Here is a 20865-nt window from a genome sequence, read left to right as displayed (position 1 = left end):
CTACACAAAGTTGAAAGGTGTTTATTGGAAGCGCCGCTTCTGCCGGGGTCCACCTGACCTGGAACAAGTGTGTACCCGTGACTGCTCCCCAGCCTCTGAGACTGGCGTCCGTCGTCAAAAGGACCCAGTTCACCACACAAAAGGGACGTCCCCTGTTCAGATGAGTCGTTTGCAACCACCAGGCCAGAGACAGACGAACCTCCGGAGGAAGCACCATGGTCTGTGTCTTTATCTGCTGAGGCAACCCATTCCATCTGGATAGGATCAACTGCTGCAGAGGTCTGGAGTGAAACTGGGCATATTCTACCATGTCAAAGAGTGACACCATGGTGCCCAGTAACCGCATCGCGAGTGAATAGACACTCGGCGGCTCTGAAGGCAACTGCGTACCTTTTGTCTGTAATGCAGAGATCTTTTCCTCCGTCACAAAGATCCTCTGTAGTTGAGAGTCCAACAAGGCCCCGAGATGGAGAATCCTCTGTTAGGGAACCAGGGTGGGTTTCTTCCAGTTTATTAACCAGTCGTGATTCTGCAATACTGATATTGTCATTTGCAGATGAAGCTGGAGGACCTCTGGAGACCCTGCTAACAACAGAAGGTTGTCCAGATAAGGCAACAAGCGGACCCCCTGCATGCAGGTGGGCTGCCATGACCGCCATGACTTTGGTAAAGACACGAGGTGCTGTTGCCAGACCAAAGGGCTGTGCCTGGAATTGGAAATGTTTGTCGAGTGCTGCAAACCTGAGGAATTGCTGATGCGCTAGGACAATGGGGACATGTAGGTAAGCGTCCTGGATGTCCAACGACACCATGAAATCCCTAGGCTCCTTCGCCAGTATAATGGAATGCAGGGTCTCCATCCTGAACCGAGGCACCCTCAAAGACTTGTTGAGGGATTTGAGGTTGAGGATTGGATGGTAAGACCCACTGGGTTTCTGCACCAGAAAGAGATAGGAATAGAAATCCATGCCCCTCTGGGAGAATGGAACAGACACTAGAACTCCAGCCTGGAGCATAGAGTGCAACTCTTTCTGTAGTTCCAGGGCTTTGTTCTGATCTGATGGAAGGCCTGTGGTGAAAAACCTGCTGGGGGCCTGCACCGGAAGGAGAGGGCATACCCCTGAGACCACCTCGTGTAACCAAGTGTCCCTGGTAGTCCGACATCAACGCTGGGCGAACCGAAGCAGGCGGCCTCCCACTCTGGGATCCCCCAAAGGGAGCCCCAGTCCGTCAGGCCGAAGGCTTGTCATCTGACTTGGGGGCAGAGCATCTTGTACTCAAAGCTTGTTTATTGGGCTTGGTAGCCTTTTTGGGCCCGGCCTGTCTTGGAAAAGACTGCACTTTGGACCTACCCTATGCCCTGTAGGGCTGAAAGGACGAAGTATCAGACCCTGATGGGACTGTAGCCGATGGGAGACATGCACACTTGGCTGCTGCCAGCGTGGCCACTATCTTGTCTAGATCAGGGCCAAATAGGACCTGTCGATTAAAAGGCAAGCATTCTAAGCCCTTCTTGGAATCTGCGTCCGCTTTCCAAGAGCGCAACCATAAGGTGCGACGAGCGGCTACAGCTGCATAGGAGATTCTGGAGGTGAGGAGACCGATATCCAAGGCTGCCTCATTAATGTAAGTGTCTGAGTCTCTGAGACTGGCAACTAACTCTGCCTACTCCGCAGAAGAGTCAGGGTCCAGAGACGCCTCCAAACTATCAGCCCAGTGCTCCATGGCTCTGGCCACCCAACACACAGCCATAGCCGGTCTGGACGCCCCTCCAGCAAGGAAATAAATGGATTTAAGACATATTTCAACCTTGTAATCCGTAGCATCCTTTAAAGAGGACATGGAGGGCATGGGCAATGTAGCACTTCTCACTAGGCGTGTCACATGAGAATCCACTTCCCACTTAGAGAAATTATCCGCAAAGGGGTATGCAAAAGCCAAACGTTTCTTGAGGCTGGTACCGTTTACCCGGATTTTTCCACGCCTCCTCTAAATGATCCACTAGCTGACCAGAAAGAGGAAAAACAGTGGCATCACCCTTAATATCCTTAAAGAAGGCGTATTTGGATTTGGCCACGGGGGGATCCTCAATAACCAAGGCCGTACGGACTGCATGTATAAGGCCAGGTATATAGACCTTAGACTTAGACTCTATCTCTTTAGTATGGAGGGGCTGCTGGTCAGAAAGGTCAAAAATTTCACCGTCATCAGACGAAACATCATCCTCATTATACTGAGCTGAGACGCCAAAGGTCGCTTATACGGCCGCAATGATGACTCTCCCTGTAAACCGTCCAACAGATGTTGCACCGTAGTGGACAAGGAATTAAACCACGCAGGCTCTTGTGAGACTTGGGGGTCGAAAGTGGGAGACCCTGGAGTACCATCAACTGTCTGGGGAACCCCTGCATGGGCGATGACACCAATGACTACTATGATAACCCCATTTGGGGGAACGCAGGGGGCGTCGCTAGCTGGCCCACAAGGATTGTAAGTGCCTTAGCAAAACAAGCCCAGGGTGGTTCCTGCAGAGGCGCAGTGACGGAAATCGGGCATATTAGTTAACCCTACATAACCCGTCAGTGCTTCCATCACCCTCCGCTAATGGTACATTACATTTGGTACACTTTAGCTGAAGAGAATCACGTTCACTTTCAGACATGAGTGTAACGGAGCTGAATGTGACACACCTCACAGAAAAATGCTTGTATAGTGAGGCAATGAAAACCCTGCAACACCGCACCGCAAGGGTTTTAGCAGAGAATAGGGATAGTAAAATGGCTGACAGTCAGAAGTGAAAGTACAGGCAGCAGCGCTAGCATTAAGTCACATACAATGCAGAATAAACCCTGCACTATCAGCGCTGTGATCAACTACACAGACACAGAGCCTGGTAGGAAACAGCGCTGCATACACTGACCTTACACTGGAGGAGAGGTATGCAGGGGGACCCGGACCGCGATGCCGATGATCAGCGTCCAGCAGCGCTTGCCAAGTCACTCAGGAAGATGGCCGCCAAGGAGCAGAGAGGAGGCGGGCCCGGAGGAGCGCTCACACAGGGACCAGACTGCAATGGATAGACCGTGTGCAGCGGGGGAGGCGCCGGCTGTATACAGGGTAGGAGCACTCCCCTGGCATGCATTTAACCCCCAGGACGCCAGACGTTTACCGCACAGCCACAGCCCGCTGTCCCAGGGGCATAGTGGAAGCGCAGGTTAATACCTGGCTCCACGCTGCAGCCAGTCCCCAGGGAGCCCCGTCTGGGGACTTAGGACTGTGTTGTCCGGCATGGACCCTCCGCGGGACCCCGCCGCTTACCTGTCCCTCTTGGATCTGGCACAGTCCAGGCATCCGGGGTCACCACTAGCTGTGACCCCAGATACCTACCAGCATCCCCAGATCAGTACCAGCGTGGTGTAGGAGTGACAGCATGGATGTCAGCACTGACCGTCCATGCTGTACAACTCAAATGTACAGCCACAGCTGCATGGAAGAAAACTTCAGTCGCCATAACAGCCCCTCTCTATTACAGGTGCTCTGACTCCGAGCCGGGCACCAACAAAACTGATTTGCTTTGGCTCGGGTGCGGGGTATAGGAGGGGGACCCCAGTGCATCCTGGGAGGCTGAAAACTTAACTCTGTGGTGCCCAATGCCTGACGTCATCACCTATACCCCAAGGTACCCTGTGGATACCCTATGGACCCTGATGTAGAAACAATAGACAACACAAGGAAATAATAAATAAACACTCCATCTTTTGGAAGGTCATTCCCGATAAACCCAAATCTTTGTATAGAAATCCATCAAATTTTAATAATCAGCTGGAAAAAAAGTGCCTTACCATTCGTGGGTAAAGTAATGGCATGTTTTAACACTACTTATATTCTCTTACAAGAGAGATCTCCATTTTGGGCCAAAACTATATAAAAACAAAGGGCGTCCTGCGCACAGCTGTTGTAAAGCCCAAAGAGCTTGTAAGAGCAGAGAATAGAACCACAAAATGCAAAAATATTCCATTACGTAATTTATTTGGCAAAAATATTCCATTAAGTTATTACATGCAGCAGGAAAAATGCAGTATATCTGTTACAATGTGGATGTAGTAGGCACTAAGTTGAAAAACCTATCAATCACTACAAGTTTGACTAATTGAAATATCAACTATGCTTGACAATCAGTCTCACAACATTTCAAAAAGTGGTCAGTTATGTATTTAAAAAATGTGGGATAAACCAAATTAATAGCAACTAGAGGGATAAAGATGTGAGTATTGCATTAAAGTGAAAATGTGGTGAATTTACACTATGAAAACAGATTTTAGACTGTAAGCTCAATGAGCAGGGCCCTCCTGTTCTCATTACTTACTTCTCTTGTTTTAATTTCTTCAGATGACATAGACCCGTTATCTGCGCCCATGCTAATAGCTACAGGTTTCAGCTTATGCTGAATATTTCCATTGCACCCCTTGAAACAGTGTTTAGATTTGTAAGTATTTGTTACTTGTCTGTTGTATTGTACTATACTGTTTTACCTAGTATTGTCTTATTGTTTTGCCCTCTGTACGGAGCTGCAGACCACTTGTGACACCCTATAAAGATTACAAAAAATAATAATTAGGGGCTAGGGGGGTTGGGCATGGCATGCTTTACACTAAATGTTAGTGCTGGTTTTAATTTTCAGCTCCAACCCACCAAGAAGCAAGGCACCAACATTTCGTAAATATACTGTAGCTCTGTATCTCTATGGGTTAAATATGGATTTTAAAATTAAATGGGCAGAATAAATAAATACATTTGTTCTTCGTACTTCATGGAAGCCATTACATGTTGGTTTACACCCCATCCTCCTATGTTTAGACAGGAAGTTTTTTCCCCTTTTGAACCGCCCCCTTAGGGTATATAGGCTCACCCCTCCCCTTCCTCATTAGTCTTTTTTTCCTGTCTCCTAGTTTAGACAGTGTAGGGAGGTTTGTTATTTTCTATCTAGGGCCTCAAGTGTGCCAAGTAAATGCGCCTCTTCGCAGCCGCGATCTGGAGGGGGGCCGGCGCCCCGGCGAGAGGCGGACATGTGCTTCCATTGCATGGGCTCCGGTGAGTGCCCAGTTTATTGTAATACTGGTGACCCGGGCTTCTGCCGCTGTTTCACCCCGACTGCCCTTGGGGACTCCGGACCATGACCGGGTTTCTGTCACTACTGCCGTCCTGTCCTCCACGCGTGATGGTGGGCGGAAGTGATGGTAGCAGCGGACGGCTATGCGGGCAATGGCTGGCGGAAGTGCCTATTACGCGGCAGACGCTCTGCATACGTTGGTCCCACAGGACTTTAAAAATGGCGCTAAAGCACAGACTGTCATGGAGCTGCTTTCTGCCCTCCACAAATGGTCTTGACCTGGAGTCTTGACCGCGTCTTTTAAACATGGATAGACAGCCTTCTACCCAAAAGCCTGTATGTGCCCAAAAGAGGTAAGTCCTCATAGAGGGCACGTTTACTATGTATGCTAGTTAGGGTGTGTAGTGACAGTTACTATCTTATCCTGTAGTGCGTCTCCAGCTTCAGGAGCCAAGATGATAATTTGTAAGAAGAAGCATCCTGTATGTATTTGTCCTGCTTGCGATAAACCATTCTCTGGGAATAAAGGCCCTCATTCAGAGCCGGACGCTCTGAGCAGAGCGCTCGCTCTGAATGAGGGCCGTCCTCCATAAAAATGGAGCGTCCTCCTGGACGCTCGTATAGCTGTGGGTCACCACCCACAGCTCATACGAGCGTGCAGGATGATGGTCGCAATGGTCTTGACCATCGCCAGTGCGACCAGAAGCCTGTGGTCGGGGTTTTCGACCACAAGCCCTGGAGTGATTTTGGCTCTATCAGAGCCAAAATCACTCCCACTAACATCACTAGTGATGTCAGTGGGGCCGGCTTCTGACGATAGGCGTTCCCTTGGGAACGCCTCCGTCTGGCAGGCACGCCCCCGGCACGCCCACCAAAGGGGGCGTGCTGTCAATCAACATCGACAGCACGCCCCCTTTGATCAGACACAACGAGCGAAGGAAAGTCCTTCGCTCGTCGCGTCTGGCGCATGCGCACGACGGAGCTCCCTCCGTCATGCGCATGTGCAGTGCACACCATCGACCCACTTGCGAGCGGACAGCCGCTTGCGAGTGGGTCTGAATGAGGCCCAAGGAGTCCAAGTTTTGCAGTGATTGTCAGTTTGAAGCTACACCTGTTTTTAATCAATCTAAACAGCTGCAGGATTTAATGGATTGGATGAAGAAATCTTTGGTTTCTAAAGGCCCCCATACATCAGCAATCTGAAAACCACAATTGAAAAATTTGAAGATTTATTGCCCGATTTTAGGATTTCCCAATCTAGAAATCTGCGCCCATACATTACAGATCTTTTTCAGTGATGTGCAGATCGATTGCAGCAAACACAGATCTGGCAATCTTGAAAGGCCCATCATTTTACTAGTAACGGTCTGCAAATCTGCTGATCATGTCCATACACTAGCAATTTACAGCCCCAATCGATTTGTGAAATCCAACATGTTGGACAATCTGATTTAACAATTCCAATCACTTTTTGGTTGCAATCTGCGATCTGTGAAGCCCATACATTGCAGATTTTTCTACACAATCGATAGCAAATTGCCGAATTGCCACAATCGATTGCTGATGTATGGGGGCCTTTAAGGCACACATCCACTAGTCGACTAGGGAAAGACAGTATGATTACGTACCGTCGTTCCCCATCCCCTGCAGTGCCTACACTGAACGATTAGTCGCTCAGTGTAGGCACCCTCCCTCATCCCCGAACATGGTCAATCTGTCGTTATCGGCAGATTGACCGGCATGTTCGGGCGATGATTGATGTCGGACCAGAGGGAGCGCGCATCGCTGGTTGTTTCCTACATTGGGCGGTATTCAATTAGTTTCGCACCCGGGGAGAAATTCGCCTACCCGATTTTTCTCCGACATCGTGTGTTTTGGATGCGGAACCTTATCGTGGCATATGCAGAACAGACGGAAAGTACTGTCAGACTTGGGGAAATCCGCCTAACCCTCCAAAAAAAGATGCACTAACATTGGGGATCAATGTAGAAGTGTTTCAACAGCCCTAATAAAACTAATTGGAGTACTGAAGTTGTTTAAAATCCTTATTATTAGAGTCCTTGCAAAAGTGGTGAAGAATGGCATTAAGCAGTATTTTTTGCTGAAAATAAGTAGTCCCATCAATTTTGGGGAGCTTGAATAGGGTACTAGCATATTTTAATGTCTCTAAAGTGAAGTTTTAGAAAAGTGAAATTCCTCCATCATACAAGCACCTGCAATCCCAAAAACACTTGGCCCCCTCTTAGAGCACCCCCAGAAGCTTATTTCGCTATTTTTTGAAGTCGTCCCCCCAGTTGCAAAGGTATTTTTGGGGGGAATTCTGGAATTTTTTAATAATTTTGGGGGGGGGGGGTGTACCAAGGGTTTTGAGTGGTTTCCCAACATCTGCACCCCAAAATATAGATTTTACACTTTTTTTCACCTGCTATTCTGTGGAGAAAAAGTATTGCCTATTTCAGTGCCTTGACTTTCCGCATAGGCGAAAATGGAATGGAATTGAATACGGAGTAAAATAAAAAAAATAAAAGGCAATATCGCGAAAAACCACGCGAAAACGGCTTTTCGCTTCTAATTGAATGCGGCCAATTATAGTGCACGATTAATGAGCGATTGTCGTAATCGTGCAATCGTTCATTAACATCGCCTAGTGATGTGTGCCTTAAGGAAGAGTTTATGGAATCACAAGGATCTAAAAGGTCTAGGTCACAAATTAGTTTGGATTTTGACTGTGATTCTTTTCCACCAGAATTGATGCTTGAACAGGAGATGCAGGATATCTCTAGTGAAGAATCTGGTGAAGTACAAGATAGTGCTAGCATATTTAACTTGGATCTTGTGGATAGTCTGTTAAAAAAGATATACAAGTCAATGAATTATAAAGAGAATTATGAAGATGTGCAGGATTTACTGTTTGAAGACAGGTCTATTAAAAAAAAAAAAGCAGATATTTTCCAGTGCATAAAATTATGAAATTATGAAGGAGATCATGTATAGAGAGTGGCAACATGTTGATAAACATCTGGGTAATGGCAAGAGAATTGAGCGCATGTATCCTATTAATGACTAATCGTTTTTAAATTGGTGTGCGGTTCCCAAAATGGATGCAGTAGTTTCTGAAATTGTATCTAAAACTACCATTCCTCTTGAATATGGAGCTGTTTTGAGAGAGCATTATTATCCTTTATTTATATGGCACCACAAGGGTTCCGCAGAGCCTCACAAAGTACATAAACAAATTAACAAAAACAACAACTTACAGTACAAAACAATGCAGGACAAGGATATAGTTTATATACATTGCTGCAATAGCAGTCGTAACACACAAAAATAAGCAGCAGGGCATCAGCTCCCAAGTGTTAGGTGCCCTTGTGGGGAGTTTGGAGTAGATATGAGTGAGAGAAGCAGAAGCACATGAGGGAAGAGGACCCTGCTCGTTAGAGCTTACATTCTAAAGTGGAGGGGCATACAAACAGTGGTGAAACAGATGGGGTAGACAGGAAGAAGTATGGAGCAGAAGGTTAGTATGAATAAGAGGATGACAAGGAGGTCGTTTCATTAGTCCTATGGAAGAAACAATAGAAGACAATGATTATCTCGGGTCCCTGACACAGGTGACAGTAAGGGGCAGACTTCTAAAATTTGCCAACCAGTGGAAAATTACCGTTCAAGACAATTGGGTGTTGGAAGTAGTATCGTGGGGGGTATCGAATAGAATTTTTAGAGATGGAAAAAAAGAACAAATTTTGTGGAGTCAAGAGTTCCAGTAGTTGCTTTGAAAGTAAAGGCTCTAGAAGACAGTTTGGAAAAAATGATCAGCTCAGAAGCATATAGTTTGTTCCATGGTTGGAAGAAAGGAAGGGTTTCTATACTCCATTATTTCTAGTGGAAAAACCAGGTGATTTCAGCACGATACCGGACCTCAGAAAACTGAACAAGTTTATGAAAGTGAGGAAATTCTGTATGGAAACTCTCTGACGGGTATAGGTCGAAAAGATTTCCTGACATCAATAGATCTTAAGGATGTCTATTCCCACGTTCCTGCGGACAGAAGATATAGAAAGTTTCTGAGATTCTGCATCCTGGGAAAACATCAACAATTTACCTGTCTTCCGTTCGGACTGGCAACTTCCCGGAGAACATTTGCAAAGGTCCTGGTGACCCTTATAGCTCATTTAAGAGATCAGGGCATAATTAAATGGGCACATTTAGATGTTCTTCTAATTGCCGGAAGCTCAAAAGAAATCGTACAAAAGGCAGTAGACAGAACAATAAGACTCCTTCAAGGGCACCGTTGGATTATACACTGGGAAAAAAGCCAGTTAAATCCAAGACAGCAAATAAAATTTTGTGGTGTACAGAAAGACACTCAGATATGTAATCGCAGAAGAAAGATGCAAAAAGATTCAGAGCTTAGCCTCTTTTGTTCAAGTATGCGACAAAATAGTTATGCCTTGGATCACGCTCATTAGGAATGATGTCTTCCACAATAGACCTAATTCCTTGGGCAAGATAAAGGATGAGAAGGTTACTGTGGAACCTACTCCGATACAACAGAAAGGGGTTTTCGCTAGCATATCGAGCAAGACACAAGGGATTCTCTACCCTGGTGGACAAATACAGAGCTAAGTTCCAGAATAACACCATTGTCAGAAACTCCAAGTTTAGTCTTAACCACCAATGCAAGCTCAGTAGGATGGGAAGCGCAGCTCCTGGAACAGAGTCAGCAAGGAATTTTGACTATTCAAGGGAAAAATTATGTCCTCGAACCAGAGAGAAATGAAGGCAGTTTGGAACGCAATAAATTGTTTCCAAGATCAGTTAAGAGGAAAACATTTAAAGATATTTTCAGACAACCTATCAATGGTGACTTATCTGAACCGTCAAGGTGGCACCAGTCAACTTCTAATGGAAGTGTCAATAATTTTGGAATGGGCAGAAGAGCACCTCAATTTCTTGTCGTACCTTCATGTACCAGGGAAAGACAATGTTGCAGATTTCCTCAGCAGACACCTGGTACTACCATGAAAGTAGGAATTGGATGCTCAAGTATTCCTGAATATTAGTAAAGTTTGGTCAAGCACAAGTCGATTTGATAGCAACACATAATAAAGCCAAGCTACCAATTTTCTTTTCCGGATGCCTTATGCCAAAAACAAGTGGAATAGATACATTTTCCCAATCATGGAACTTCAAACTGGGGTATGTGTTGCCAATGATTTCCTATGTACTTTAAAAAAAAAAAAAAAAGGATCATAGAAGATCGAGTGAAGGTGTCCTTCCTTGTTGGGCAAGAGTATAGGGGGGTATCCACTAGACGATAAAGTTGAACGATTGAACGATAATGATAAAATCGTTCGATAATCGTTCGAACATCGTTCGAACATCATTTGAACATCGTTTGCAAATCGTGCAGTAATTGTTTCTAACGATGTACGATGCGCGCTCCCGCTGGTCGTTTGATCGTCTCCTCCATCGACTGAACATGCAGGTCAATTTCACTTGATTGCTTACAAATCGTTTACACATCGTTTACACATCGTTCATGCTGAACGATCAAACGATGAACCACTGTCTGCCCACTATAGTTGAAAGCTATCAATCACAGATTAAAACAACATAGTTTATTGTTAGATCTTTTGCAAATCCTTTGCAAATCTTTTGCAAATCCTTTGCAAATTGTTCAGAGTGGAAGATCATATTTCAAGGGAAACTTCAAGGGAAAATCGTTAAGAGGTTGGACAGGGATAAAATCGTCTAGTGGATGCCCCCCATATGGTTTCCAGTGGTGATGAGAATGGCGGAAGGATACCCTTGGATTCTGTTGATCACTCCAGGGCTGTTGCATCAAGGTTCATTGTTCCATCCTAATCTCCAAAACTTTTGACAGTGTGGAAATTGAACGGGAACTACTAAGACAGAAATGACTGTCTGAACAAGTGGTATAATTTATCATGAAAGCAAGAAAAACAGTGTGTTCAGATATCTACTACAGAATCTGGAAAACCTTTGCCCTCTGGGCAGGTTCAAGATTTGATATTATGAAGGCTGACACGCCACAAGTGTTGCAATTCCTGCACGATGGATTTGAAAAAGGTTAGCGGCTTCAACCATTAAAGTACAAATAACAGCATTAAGTGTGTTGTTGGATAGAAGATTATCTGCGAAGAATCTTGTAAAAATGTTCTGTCAAGCAATGAAAAGAATATGGCCCTCAAGTTAGGTCCATCTAACCCCCATGGGACTTGGGGCCTGATTCAGACCCACTCGCGAGCGGCTGTCCGCTCGCAAGTGGGTCGATGTTATGCACTGAGCATGCGCACGACGGAGGGAGCTCCGTCGTGCGCATGCGCCAGACGCGACGAGCGAAGGAAAGTCCTTCGCTCGTTGTTTCCGATCAAAGGGGGCGTGCTGTCAATGTTGATTGACAGCACACCCCCTTTGGTGGGCGTGCCTCCCTGACGGGGGCGTTCCCACGGGAACGCCTCCCGTCAGAAGCCGGCCCACTGACATCACTAGTGATGTCAGTGGGAGTGATTTTGGCTCTGATAGAGCCAAAATCACTCCGGAGCTTGCGGTTGAAAACCTCAACCGCAGGCTCCGGCTCGCAATTTCGATGGTCGCGATGGTCTCGACCATCGCGGCCATCAAAAAGCACGCTCGTATAGCCTGTGGGTGGTGACCCACAGCTATACGAGCGTCCAGGAGGACGCTCCATGAAAATGGAGCCCAGCCCTCATTCAGAGCGTGCGCTCTGCTCAGAGCGTACGGCTCTGAATGAGGGCCTTAAATCCTAATTCCTAATGCATTAATGATTTCTCTGTTTGAACCATTACATGAGATTCCATTAAAATTATTAACCTGGAAGGTTGTCTTTTTAACTGCTATTACTTCAGCAAAGAGTTGAACTACAAGCATTATGGGCAAAAGAACCCCATTTAAATATGCCAGACTTGGACCAAAGCCAATTTTTTTGACAAAAGTAATATCAACATTTCATTTACCTTCATATTTTTTCCACAGCTGTAGGATGAGGAGGAAAGATTGCATAGGCTGGAATAATGCTGACCATCCACTACACGACATAGAAACGACAGCACAATTACAACATTTTAATCGTGCTGTCGTTTCTGTCTGTGATGTGCCTACTAGGCACATCCATCATCCCCGTACATGCTGAACCTGACGTGATTGTCAGGTTGACCAACATGTTCTGGCGATGATAGGACCAGCAGGCACGCGCATCGCTGGTTGAGTTTTACATTAAACTGCCTGATTTGCAGCAATAACGATGTTACCGTTCAATCGCTATGTTTAATCGCCTAGTGGATGGGCAGCATTAGAGTTTCAGAAAACCGAGCATCTGTTTATCCTGCATGCAGGTGCAAGAAAAGGTGGGGCTCCCACGAAACAGACAATAGCAAATTGGATCAAACAGCTAATCACATTTGTATATGAGGAGAGTGGTCGTAAAGTTCCAGAGAATCTGAAGGCACACTCAATCTGGGCAATGGTGACTTCATGGGCTAGGAAGAGTCTGAAGGACATTTGTGCAGCAGCTACTTTGTTGTCTGTTCATACATTTCTAAGCATTATGCTTTGGATGTTTCAGATGCACATTTTGGAAGTCATGTCCTTAAAGGGGCATTGGCATGAATAAATATAATTAAGCATGAGAATTTCTGTTCGACTATTATCCCTCCCTATATTATACTTTGGTATATCCCACATCTAATGGTTGCAATGAAGTAGAAAGAAAACAGCAAATTATATTTACCTGATAATTTTGTTTCTTTGAGATTCTTCATTGCAGGCTATAATATACCTTCTCTAAGTGTGTTTTTCCCCCAGGTACAGAATGTGAAGGGGAGGAGTGAGCCTATATACCCTAAGGGGGCGGTTCTAAGGGGGAAAAAAAAACTCCTAACAATATGAGATATGGTAAGAACTTACCCTTGTTATCTCTATTTCTACGAAGTCCATAGGGTTCCACAGGATACCTTGGGGTATAGGTGTGACGTCAGTCGCTGGGCACCATAGAGTTAAGCTTTTCAGCCTCCCAGGATGCACTAGGGTCCCCCTCCTATACCCCGCCCCCGAGCCAAGGCACCTCAGTTAGTTATCAAGCCATAGGCCGGAGGAGGAGAAGGAAGAGAGAGAAAAAAAGATCTGGACACATACAAGAATCACATTCTCACCAGAGGGAGACGGAAAACCGGTGACCAGAGCAAAGCCCATCTGCAGCACAGGTGCGACAGGGCGGGAGTCCTGTGGAACCCTATGGACTTCGTAGAAATAGAGATAACAAGGGTAAGTTCTTACCATATCTCATATTTTCTACTTCAGGGTCCATAGGGTATCCACAGGATACCTTGGGGATGTCCCAAAGCAGTATCCTTTAAGGGTGGGGACGCTCCTGTGCAGAAAGGAGAATCCGCCGCCCGAAGGAAGCATCCTGAGAGGCGAAGGTGTCAAACCTGTAATACCTCACGAAGGTATGGACAGAGGACCACGTAGCAGCCTTGCAGATCTGAACTGCCGAGGCACCACGTCGAGCTGCCCACGAAGGACCCACAGACCTAGTGGAATGAGCCTTCAGAGAAGGAGGGACCGGTAGGCCTTCATGAAGATAAGCTTCAGAAATAGCCATACGGATCCAGGCTGCCAAAGTTTGCTTTGAAGCAGGCCAACCCTTTTTACGGAAGCCAGAGGACAAACAAAGCGTCCGACTTCCTAAACGAAGAAGTGCGGTCAACATAAGTCCTTAAGGCCCGGACAACATCCAAAGAGGCCTCACCCACGGAAAGACCCGGTGAGTTAAAGGCCGGAACAACTATTTCCTCGTTAACATGAAACTGGGAAACAACTTTGGGAAGAAACTCGGGCCGAGTGTGGAGCACTGCCCTGTTCCCATGAAAAACCAAGAAAGGGGGTCTACAAGAAAGAGCCCCTAACTCAGAAACACGTCTGGCCGAAGCAATGGCCAGAAGGAAAACAGTCTTAGCTGTTAGCCATTTAATATCCACTGAGCCCAGTGGTTCAAACGGCGGTCCTTGGAGAGCCCTCAGGACCACAGCCAAATCCCAAGGCGCCACAGGTGGAACAAAGGGCGGCTGAATGCGGAGAACACCTTGCATAAAGGTGCGCACATCCGGGATTGTAGCAATCCTACGGTGGAACCAGACAGATAGGGCCGAAACCTGTACCTTCAAAGCAGCAAGGCGAAGCCCATGATCTAGTCCCGCTTGCAGGAAGGCGAGAATCCGAGACAGACGAAACTCCCGCGGTGCATAACCTCTCGGTCGACACCATTGGAAGAACGTATGCCACACGCGATGGTATATCCTCGCGGAAGACGGTTTCCGAGCTCGTAACATGGTACGCACCACAGAGCTGGAAAACCCCCGGGACCTCAGCATGGCCGTCTCAACAGCCACGCCGTCAAAGACAGCTGAGTCAGGTCCGGGTGAAGGCAAGGACCCTGAGACAGAAGGTCCGGTCGTAGCGGCAACCGCAGAGGACTGTCCACGGACAGACCCTGAAGGTCTGAGAACCAGTGCCGTCTTGGCCACGCGGGAGCTATCAACAGGAGCGTCCCTCCTTCCTGTTTGAATTTCCAGATTACCCGTGGAAGAAGGGAGACCGGAGGGAACAGGTATGCGAACCGGAACGTCCACTGGACGGACAGAGCATCCACCAGAGACGCCCCTTCGTCTCTTGTGCGAGACCCGTACACCGGCAACTTGTTGTTGTGCCGGGACGCCATGAGGTCGATTTCTGGAAGACCCCACCTGTCCACCAGTAGTTGAAAAACGTCCGGGTGCAGGGACCATTCCCCCGGATGAACGTCCTGGCGACTTAGAAAGTCCGCCTCCCAATTTAGCACTCCCGGGATGAAGACCGCTGATATGGCCGGAAGATTGTGCTCCGCCCAAACCAGGATCCGAGAGACCTCTACGAGAGCCGCCCGACTGCGAGTTCCTCCTTGCCTGTTTATGTAGGCCACGGTGGTAGCGTTGTCCGACTGGACCTGCACCGGGTGACCCTGGAGAAACCGCTGTGCCTGCTGGAGAGCATTGAAGACCGCACGGAGTTCCAAGATATTTATTGGAAGCTCCGCTTCTGTCGGCGTCCACCTGCCCTGGAACAAGTGTGGACCCGAAACTGCTCCCCAGCCCCGAAGACTGGCGTCCGTTGTCAACAGGACCCAATTTGGAACCCAGAACGGACGTCCCTTGTTGAGGTGGGTCGTCTTTAACCACCACGCAAGGGACAGGCGAACCTCCGGGGTGAGCACAATCGTCTGGGACTTCAGAGACTGAGGCAGCCCGTTCCACTTGGACAGGATCAGGTGCTGCAGAGGTCTGGAGTGAAACTGGGCGTATTCCACCATGTCGAACACCGACACCATGGAGCCCAGTAACCTCATCGCCGAGTGTAAGGACACCCGGCGGCTGTGCAGACAACTGCGCACCCTTGACTGTAAAGCAGAGATCTTGTCCTCCGTCACGAAGATCCTTTGCTGTCCCGAGTCCAATAAGGCTCCAAGATGCAGAATCCTCCAAGACGGGATTAGAGTGGACTTCTGCCAGTTGATTAGCCAGCCGTGCCGTTGCAGCAGTGCAATGGTCAGGTCCAAGTGGCGTAACAGGAGCTCAGGAGATCCTGCCACCAATAACAGGTCGTCCAAGTACGGCAACATGCGGACTCCCTGCAGCCGCAGAGAAGCCGCCATGACCGCCATCACCTTGGTGAAAACGCGTGGTGCTGTCGCCAGGCCAAAAGGTAACGCCCGAAACTGGAAGTGGTCGCTGCGGATTGCAAACCGGAGGAACTGTTGATGGCGCAAAAGAATAGGGACATGCAGGTAAGCGTCCTGTATGTCCAATGACACCATGTAGTCCCCAGGTTCCAGCGCCAGAATGATGGACCGTAGGGTCTCCATCCGAAACTTCGGGACCCGCAAAGACTTGTTGAGTGCTTTGAGGTTGAGAATCGGACGGTATGACCCATTGGGTTTCTGTACCAAAAATAGATTTGAATAGAAACCCTGGCCCCTCTGGGAGAATGGAACAGGCACTATAACTCCAGCCTGGAGCATAGTGTGCAATACCTTCCGCAGCTCCGTAGCCTTGTTCCGGTCTGATGGTAGACCCGTGGTGAAGAATCGAGCCGGGGGTCTGTGCCGGAAGGAGAGGGCGTATCCGTGGGAAACCACCTCCAGAACCCAAGTGTCTGTCATAGTGGTCGACCAACACTGGGCAAACTGTAGCAGGCGGCCTCCCACCCTGGGATCCCCCAAAGGGATGCCCGGACCGTCAGGCCGCAGGCTTGTCATCTGGCTTGGGGGCCGGACGTCTGGTACTCCATGCCTGCTTCCGGGGCTTGGCCGATTTCTTAGGACCAGCCTGTTGAGGAAACGACTGTGGTTTGGGCCTGCCCTGGGCCCTAGATGACCGAAAGGACGATGGTCCAGAACCAGAAGGAGCAGCGGCCGACGGGAGACAAGCCGATTTGGCTGCCGCCAGCGTGGCCACAATCTTATCCAGATCCGGACCGAAGAGAACTTCTCCTGTAAACGGCAAGGCTTCCAGACCTTTCTTGGAATCTGCGTCCGCCTTCCAGGATCGCAGCCACAAGGTGCGACAAGAAGCTACCGCTGCTGAAGAAATTCTAGACACCAGAGTACTAATGTCTAGAGCCGCCTCGTTGATGTAAGTGGCCGAATCACGGAGATTGCCAATCAACTCCGCCTGTTCGGCCGGACAGTCGGAATCAAAAGAAGCCTCTAATGAATCCGCCCAGCGCTCCATCGCTCTGGCAACCCAGCAAATGGCCATAGCCGGCCGTGCTGCCCCCCCCGCAAGGGAATAAGCGGACTTCTGGCAGATTTCCACCTTGCGGTCCGTAGCATCCTTAAGGGAGGACATGGATGGCATCGGCAATGTGGCACTACGGACAAGACGGGTCACGTGAGAATCCACCTGTGGAGGGGACTCCCACTTAGCAAAATAATTATCCGCGAACGGATAAGCCACCGCCAGGCGTCTCTGCGGCTGGTATCTTTTGCCAGGCTGTTTCCACGCCTCCTCTAAATGGTCCACCAACTGACCCGAAAGAGGAAAGACTGTGGCATCGCCCTTCACATCTTTGAAAAAGGCATATTTAGACTTAGCCGCTGGGGGAACTTCGTCCTCAATCACCAAGGCTGTGCGGACCGCCCGAATAAGTCCAGGAATATATACTTTGGACTTAGCATCAGCGTCCTTAGTATGGAGAGGTTCCTGATCATAAGGATCCAGAATCTCCCCATCATCAGACGTCCCTTCGTCATCCTCATAAGGAGCGGACAGACACGCCACCGGCCGTTTATGAGGCCGCATCACAGACTCCCCTTGCAATACATCCGACAAGTGCTGTACAGAACTCGTCAGGGAGTTAACCCACGCTGGCTCCTGAGAAACCGGGAGCGGGGAAATAGGGAGACTGTGGGGTACCACCAATTGTTGTGGGAAACCCTGCATGGGTGACGACACCACAGACTGCTGGGACAAACCCATCGGAGTAAACGCGGGCTGCGGAGCTAACTGGCCCACTAAAGCTGTTAGCGCCTGAGCGAAACAAGCCCAGGGCGGCTCCTGTACCGGTGCTGTAACCGTAAGAGGCTGCGCCATGGACAAACACTGCCGGCAAAGGCCCTCCGCGCTACCCTCCCCCTCCGCTAACGGTACTTTACACGTGGTACACTGTAGCCGGAGGGGAAAATCACTTTCAGACATGATGGCACCACGTATGTGACCCCTCTCACCAATTATATATTAAATAGGCGAGAGACCACCCTGCAGCACCGCACCGCAAGGGCTTAGCAGAAAGAACAGGGACAGTAATAAAGCTGACAGTTTAGAGAAGAAAAGTTACAGGCAGCGCTAGCACAGTCACATACAATGCAAAGAAAATCAATTCCTGCACTAACAGCGCTGATCACTCAACTACACAGACACAGGGCCTGGTAGGACACAGCGCTGCATACACAGACCTGACCACAGCGGAGGAGAGGTATGCGGGGGGACCCAGACCACGATGCTTCCATGCAGTGCTTCCAGCAGCGTTCACCATGCGTTGGAGAAGATGGCCGCCGAGGAGCAGAGAGGAGGCTGGCCTGAGGGAGGAGCGCTGACACAGGGCCAGTCAGCACAGTGCAGAGAGGGCTGTGTGCAGCGGGGGAGGCGCCGGCTGTGAGACAGGGAAGGCGCGCTCCCCTGGCATGCATTTAACCCCTGGGACGCCGCAGCGCTACCGCTCTGCTGCGGTCCGCTGTCCCAGGGGGTAGTGGAAGCGCAGGTTGGTCGCCTGGCTCCACGCTGCAGCCAGTCCCCAGGGAGCCCCCTGCCTGGGGACTTAGGACCATGTAATCAGCGGGGACCCACCGCGGGACCCCGCTGCTTACCTCTGTCCCCCTTGAATCCGGCCATGGTCCGGAACATCTGGGGTCACCGCTAGCTGTGACCCCAGATGCCCACCAGCATCCCCGGATCAGTACCGGCGGGGTGTAGGGAAGACAGCATGGATGTCAGGACTGACTGTCCATGCTGTTCATCCAGATGTGCAGCCACAGCTGCATGAAGAAAAGCTTCAGGGGCTCTTCTAGCCCCCACTCCAACAGGTGCACCCGACTCGGGCCGGGCACCAAACTAAACTGAGGTGCCTTGGCTCGGGGGGCGGGGTATAGGAGGGGGACCCTAGTGCATCCTGGGAGGCTGAAAAGCTTAACTCTATGGTGCCCAGCGACTGACGTCACACCTATACCCCAAGGTATCCTGTGGATACCCTATGGACCCTGAAGTAGAAAATAGGAATTTAAACCCACATGTAATGGCTGCCATGAGGTATCTCGAAGAAAGGCAAATATAATTAGGTGTTTTCTTCTTGACTCTCTGAGAGCACCTCCAATACAGACGCATAGTCAAAAGTGTTCCTTTTCAAGTTTGCTGGACTCTGATCATTCTCCTTATATTACCTTGTATGCTGGAAATGGTGTATATTGATCTTCAACACAGTGTTGTTACCCACATCTGTTTGAGGTTAGAATCTGCCCAGCTTCCAACACTCATCGTGTAATAGTTAGCATAACTGCCCACAGCACTGAAGTCTTCCCACCTGGGCCCCAACTATGTGGAGTTTGTATATTCTCCCAGTGCTTGTGTGGGTTTCCTTTCACAAGCCAAAAATATACTGGTAGGTTAATTGGCTCCTGCCAAATATTAACCTTAGTGCATGTGGTAGGGAATAAAGATTGTAAGCTCCACTGGGGCAGGAACTGTTGTGAATGGCTAAATATTCTCTGTAAAGCGCTGCAAAATGTGTGCGCTGTATAAACATTACAGTGGCCTTCCAAGCTGACTTCGCCTTTATCACCATTCGTCACACTCACCTCACCAGGACAGCGATGACTTAACAGCTCTCTTCGTTATACAGTGATCGTTAGAGAAAGGACCCCAGAGGATTCTCATTTGCATTGCCGGGTTATTTCCGGTAACTGAATCCTCTACAAGAGTCAAGGACTCCATTTACAATAACTGCAACTTTTTAGTTTCTATTGCTTATTCACCAGCACCTTTATTGATTCACATTGACATTAGTTGTACACTGTATAAGGAATTATATAAGTATTGGAGAGATATAGATCTTTATATTCTATTGGTTTTATAGATCACTCATAACACAATACATGACCAAGTTCATTCAATACGAGTAGTTTCTACCAGAACCTCTCCACAACATTTATGCAATGTCATCTTATTCCATGCTCATTCAAAATTAACAAGTCCTCTTCAGTTGATTTAAATTATTTTGGAACCCGTTTTTGTCCACCCCATCAAGATTGCTCCCAGCCTTTGTTGTCCACAATCACAGTAACATTTGTCATTTTCTTCATCTGTACATAGGAGTAGGTACTAGTTTTCCTTTTAAAGAAAATTCATACAGATACTTTTAAGACCATGAGAAGATTCAATTACAGTCTGACAACCTTCGTCCAGTTACAGTAAACAGATTCTGCTCATACCTCCATAGGCTGCAAGCAAAATCAGCCTTCCATGACATAATGGGCCAAGCTCTGTTAGCGGCTACTTGCTACTTGAATCAGAGCCTATGGATTTTTATTTTCATTTAGTTTTTTAATAGTGGATTTGCATTACTTGACCTCCCAACCACCTAGATGAAAAAAATTACTGTATATAAAGGGTATGATCGTTTGAAATCACCTGCCATACAAATTACTATCGTCACTATACAAAATGCACAGAACTCTGGTAATTTGATAGTCAATGCTGAACTACGAGGTCTCTTAAAAAGGCACAATTTCCAGAATAATGACAACACCACACATACAATTTATTACAGTGAACAATTTCTTTTAAGAAAGAATAAACTCAAAAGAACGGTCTACACTCTTCTGGGCCAACATGACAATTTTGTGAACAATAAATCGGACAACAAGCATCAGAATTGTTATAAAAGTGGTACAGACAATGCTCCAACCTCTCATTATCATAGCATGTGCGTCCTGCTTTATAATTTTTTTTTTTTTTTTTAGTATTTTTATTGAAAGGTTACGACAGTAGTAAACCTAAATGAGAAACAAAATCAGAATCAAAATACAATCAATTTTGTATCCATCACATAGCTATAAAAGTGGAGTAGAGACTGTTTAACACGCAGAAGTTGCTGCTGAACTGCGAAGGTCTTATTCCATTCTC

This window comes from Taudactylus pleione, unplaced genomic scaffold (genome assembly GCF_031769625.1).
Source record: "Taudactylus pleione unplaced genomic scaffold, aTauple2 ptg000086l, whole genome shotgun sequence".
Classification (NCBI taxonomy): domain Eukaryota; kingdom Metazoa; phylum Chordata; class Amphibia; order Anura; family Myobatrachidae; genus Taudactylus; species Taudactylus pleione.
The sequence above is the reverse complement of the archived record's forward strand: the minus strand, read 5'-3'. Positions refer to the sequence as shown.